The sequence below is a fragment of the Calliopsis andreniformis genome, chromosome 11 (assembly GCF_051401765.1).
Source record: "Calliopsis andreniformis isolate RMS-2024a chromosome 11, iyCalAndr_principal, whole genome shotgun sequence".
NCBI classification, from domain to species: domain Eukaryota; kingdom Metazoa; phylum Arthropoda; class Insecta; order Hymenoptera; family Andrenidae; genus Calliopsis; species Calliopsis andreniformis.
The window spans coordinates 15,686,466-15,692,465 of NC_135072.1; positions in this window are offsets into that span (position 1 = coordinate 15,686,466).

Genomic DNA, 6,000 nt, shown 5'->3' on the forward strand with positions numbered 1-6,000 from the left:
CAATTATTCGTTTTATACGATGGAAAAACTGTTGTATTTATATTGTATTTTATGCTTCTGGCGTTGACTTCTAAGGCACTAACAATACGATCTGGTGGAGCAACGCCCTGGAGTGAAACCTAGGTTGCCCGGAACGTAGAATTGGCCATCACTTTCAAACTGGTTGCAATTATACCTGATATATGATATAAACACTGTTGTATTTTTTTTGCATTTTATGGTTCGGGCGTTGACTTCTAAGGCCCTAACTATACAATCTGTTGGAGCAACGCCCTAGGGTGAAGCCTAGGTTGCTCGGAAAGTAGAAATGACCATAAGTTTCATACTCATTGCAATTTTTCGTTTTATACGATGGAAAAGCTGTTGTATTTATATTGTATTTTATGCTTCTGGCGTTGAATTCTAAGGCACTAACTATTCGATCTGGTGGAGCAACGCCCTACAGTGAAGCCTAGGTTGCCCGGAACGTAGAATTGGCCATCACTTTCAAACTGGTTGCAATTATTCCTGTTATATGATGGATACACTGTTGTATTTTTATTGCATTTTATGCTTCGGGCGTTGACTTCTAAGGCCCTCACTATTCAATCTGTTGGAAAAACGCCCTAGGGTGAAGCCTAGCTTTCTCGGAAAGTAGAAATGACCTTAAGTTTCATACTGGTTGCAATTATTCGTTTTATACGATGGAAAAGCTGTTGTATTTATATCGAATTTTATGCTTCTGGCGTTGACTTCTTAGGCCGTAACTATTCGGTCTGGTGCAGCAACGCCCTGGAGTGAAACCTAGGTTGCCCGGAACGTAGAATTGGCCATCACTTTCAAACTGGTTGCAATTATTCCTGTTATATGATGGATACACTGTTGAATTTTTATTGCATTTTATGGTTCGGGCGTTGACTTCTAAGGCCCTAACTATTCAATCTGCTGGAGCAACGCCCTAGGGTGAAGCCTAGGTTGCTCGGAAAGTAGAAATGTCCATAAGTTTCATACTGGTTGCAATTATTCGTTTTATACGATGGAAAAACTGTTGTATTTATATTGTATTCTATGCTTCTGGCGTTGACTTCTAAGGCACTAACTATTCGATCTGGTGGAGCGACGCAATAGAGTGATGCCTAGGTTGCCCGTAACGTAGAATTGGCCATCACTTTCAAACTGGTTGCAATTATTCCTGTTATATGATGGATACACTGTTGAATTTTTATTGCATTTTATGCTTCGGGCGTTGACTTCTAGGGCCCTAACTATTCAATCTGTTGGACCAACGCCCTAGGGTGAAGGCTAGCTAGTTCGGAAAGTAGAAATGACCATAAGTTTCATACTGGTTGCAATTATTCGTTTTATACGATGGAAAAGCTGTTGTATTTATATCGTATTTTATGCTTCTGGCGTTGACGTCTTAGGCCGTAACTATTCGGTCTGGTGCAGCAACGCCCTGGAGTGAAACCTAGGTTGCCCGGAACGTAGAATTGGCCATCACTTTCAAACTGTTTCCAATTATTCCTGATACATGATGGAAACAATGTTTTTTTTTTTTGCATTTTATGGTTCGGGCGTTGACTTCTAAGGCCCTAACTATTCAATCCGTTGGAGCAACGCCCTATGGTGAAGCCTAGGTTGCCCGGAAAGTAGAAATGACCATAAGTTTCATACTGGTTGCAATTATTCGTTTTATACGATGGAAAAACTGTTGTATTTATATTGTATTTTATGCTTCTGGCGTTGACTTCTAAGGCACTAACTATTCGATCTGGTGGAGCAACGGAATAGAGTGATGCCTAGGTTGCCCGGAACGTAGAATTGGCCATCAATTTCAAACTGGTTGCAATTATACCTGTTATATGATGGAAACACTGCTGTATTTTTTTTGCATTTTATGGATCGGGCGTTGACTTCTAAGGCCCTAACTATTCAATCCGTTGGAGCAACGCCCTAGGGCGAAGCCTAGGTTGCTCGGAAAGTAGAAATGACCATAAGTTTCATACTGGTTGCAACTATTCGTTTTATACGATGGAAAAACTGTTGTATTTATATTGTATTTTATGCTTCTGGCGTTGACTTCTAAGGCACTAACAATTCGATCTGGTGGAGCAACGCCCTAGGGTGAAGCCTAGCTTGCTCGGAAAGTAGATATGACTATAAGTTTCATACTGGTTGCAATTATTCGTTTTATACGATGGAAAAGCTGTTGTATTTATATCGTATTTTATGCTTCTGGCGTCGACTTCTTAGGCCGTAACTATTCGGTCTGGTGGAGCGACGCCCTACAGTGAAGCCTAGGTTGCCCGGAACGTAGAATTTTCCATCACTTTGAAACTGGTTGCAATTATTCCTGTTATATGATGGATACACTGTTGTATTTTTATTGCATTTGATGCTTCGGGCGCTGACTTCTAAGGCCCTAACTATTCAATCTGTTGGCCCAACGCCCCAGGGTGAAGGCTAGCTTGCTCGGAAAGTAGAAATGACCATCAGTTTCATGCTGGTTGCTATTATTCGTTTTATACGATGGAAAAGCTGTTGTATTTATATCGTATTTTATGCTTCTGGCGTTGACTTCTTAGGCCGTAACTATTCGGTCTGGTGGAGCAACGCCCTAGAGTGAAGCCTAGGTTGCCCGGAACGTAGAATTGGCCGTCAGTTTCAAACTGGTTTCAATTATTCCTGTTATATGATGGATACACTGTTGTATTTTTATTGCATTTTATGCTTCGGGTGTTGACTTCTAAGGCCCTAACTATTCAATCCGTTGTAGCAACGCCCTAGGGTGAAGCCTAGGTTGCTCGGAAAGTAGAAATGACCATAAGTTTCATACTGGTTGCAATTATTCGTTTTATACGATGGAAAAACTGTTGTATTTATATTGTATTTTATGCTTTTGGCGTTGACTTCTAAGGCACTAACAATACGATCTGGTGGAGCAACGCCCTGGAGTGAAACCTAGGTTGCCCGGAACGTAGAATTGGCCATCACTTTCAAACTGGTTGCAATTATACCTGATATATGATGTAAACACTGTTGTATTTTTTTTGCATTTTATGGTTCGGGCGTTGACTTCTAAGGCCCTAACTATACAACCTGTTGGAACAACGCCCTAGGGTGAAGCCTAGGTTGCTCGGAAAGTAGAATTATCCATAAGTTTCATACTGGTTGCAATTATTCGTTTTATACGATGGAAAAACTGTTGTATTTATATTGTATTTTATGCTTCTGGCGTTGACTTCTAAGGCACTGACTATTCGATCTGGTGGAGCAACGCCCTAGAGTGAAGCCTAGGTTGCCTGGAACGTAGAATTGGCCATCACTTTCAAACTGGTCGCAATTCTTCCTGTTATATGATGGAAACACTGTTGTATTTTTTTTTGCAATTTATGGTTCGGGCCTTGACTTCTAAGGCCCTAACTATTCAATCTGCTGGAGCAACGCCCTAGGGTGAAGCCTAGGTTGCTCGGAAAGTAGAAATGTCCATAAGTTTCATACTGCTTGCAATTATTCGTTTTATACGATGGAAAAACTGTTGTATTTATATTGTATTCTATGCTTCTGGCGTTGACTTCTAAGGCACTAACTATTCGATCTGGTGGAGCGACGCAATAGAGTGATGCCTAGGTTGCCCGGAACGTAGAATTGGCCATCACTTTCAAACTGGTTGCAATTATTCCTGTTATATGATGGATACACTGTTGTATTTTTCTTGCATTTTATGCTTCGGGGGTTGACTTCTAGGGCCCTAACTATTCAATCTGTTGGACCGACGCCCTAGGGTGAAGGCTAGCTTGTTCGGAATGTAGAAATGACCATCAGTTTCATGCTGGTTGCTATTATTCGTTTTATACGATGGAAAAGCTGTTGTATTTATATCGTATTTTATGCTTCTGGCGTTGACTTCTTAGGCCGTAACTATTCGGTCTGGTGGAGCAACGCCCTAGAGTGAAGCCTAGGTTGCCCGGAACGTAGAATTGGCCGTCAGTTTCAAACTGGTTTCAATTATTCCTGTTATATGATGGATACACTGTTGTATTTTTATTGCATTTTATGCTTCGGGTGTTGACTTCTAAGGCCCTAACTATTCAATCCGTTGTAGCAACGCCCTAGGGTGAAGCCTAGGTTGCTCGGAAAGTAGAAATGACCATAAGTTTCATACTGGTTGCAATTATTCGTTTTATACGATGGAAAAACTGTTGTATTTATATTGTATTTTATGCTTTTGGCGTTGACTTCTAAGGCACTAACAATACGATCTGGTGGAGCAACGCCCTGGAGTGAAACCTAGGTTGCCCGGAACGTAGAATTGGCCATCACTTTCAAACTGGTTGCAATTATACCTGATATATGATGTAAACACTGTTGTATTTTTTTTGCATTTTATGGTTCGGGCGTTGACTTCTAAGGCCCTAACTATACAACCTGTTGGAACAACGCCCTAGGGTGAAGCCTAGGTTGCTCGGAAAGTAGAATTATCCATAAGTTTCATACTGGTTGCAATTATTCGTTTTATACGATGGAAAAACTGTTGTATTTATATTGTATTTTATGCTTCTGGCGTTGACTTCTAAGGCACTGACTATTCGATCTGGTGGAGCAACGCCCTAGAGTGAAGCCTAGGTTGCCTGGAACGTAGAATTGGCCATCACTTTCAAACTGGTCGCAATTCTTCCTGTTATATGATGGAAACACTGTTGTATTTTTTTTTGCAATTTATGGTTCGGGCCTTGACTTCTAAGGCCCTAACTATTCAATCTGCTGGAGCAACGCCCTAGGGTGAAGCCTAGGTTGCTCGGAAAGTAGAAATGTCCATAAGTTTCATACTGCTTGCAATTATTCGTTTTATACGATGGAAAAACTGTTGTATTTATATTGTATTCTATGCTTCTGGCGTTGACTTCTAAGGCACTAACTATTCGATCTGGTGGAGCGACGCAATAGAGTGATGCCTAGGTTGCCCGGAACGTAGAATTGGCCATCACTTTCAAACTGGTTGCAATTATTCCTGTTATATGATGGATACACTGTTGTATTTTTCTTGCATTTTATGCTTCGGGGGTTGACTTCTAGGGCCCTAACTATTCAATCTGTTGGACCGACGCCCTAGGGTGAAGGCTAGCTTGTTCGGAATGTAGAAATGACCATAAGCTTCATACTGGTTGCAATTATTCGTTTTATACGATGGAAAAGCTGTTGTATTTATATCGTATTTTATGCTTCTGGCGTTGACGTCTTAGGCCGTAACTATTCGGTCTGGTGCAGCAACGCCCTGGAGTGAACCCTAGGTTGCCCGGAACGTAGAATTGGCCATCACTTTCAAACTGGTTCCAATTATTCCTGATACATGATGGAAACAATGTTGTATTTTTTTTGCATTTTATGGTTCGGGCGTTGACTTCTAAGGCCCTAACTATTCAATCTGTTGGAGGAACGCCCTGTGGTGAAGCCTAGGTTGCTCGGAAAGTAGAAATGACCATAAGTTTCATACTGGTTGCAATTATTCGTTTTATACGATGGAAAAACTGTTGTATTTATATTGTATTTTATGCTTCTGGCGTTGACTTCTAAGGCACTAACTATTCGATCTGGTGGAGCAACGGAATAGAGTGATGCCTAGGTTGCCCGGAACATAGAATTGGCCATCAATTTCAAACTGGTTGCAATTATACCTGTTATATGATGGAAACACTGCTGTATTTTTTTTGCATTTTATGGTTCGGGCGCTGACTTCTAAGGCCCTAACTATTCAATCCGTTGTAGCAACGCCCTAGGGTGAAGCCTAGGTTGCTCGGAAAGTAGAAATGACCATAAGTTTCATACTGGTTGCAATCATTCGTTTTATACGATGGAAAAACTGTTGTATTTATATTGTATTTTATGCTTCTGGCGTTGACTTCTAAGGCCCTAACTATTCGATCTGGTGGAGCAACGCCCTAGGGTGAAGCCTAGGTTGCTCGGAAAGTAGAAATGAACATAAGTTTCATACTGGTTGCAATTATTCGTTTTATACGATGG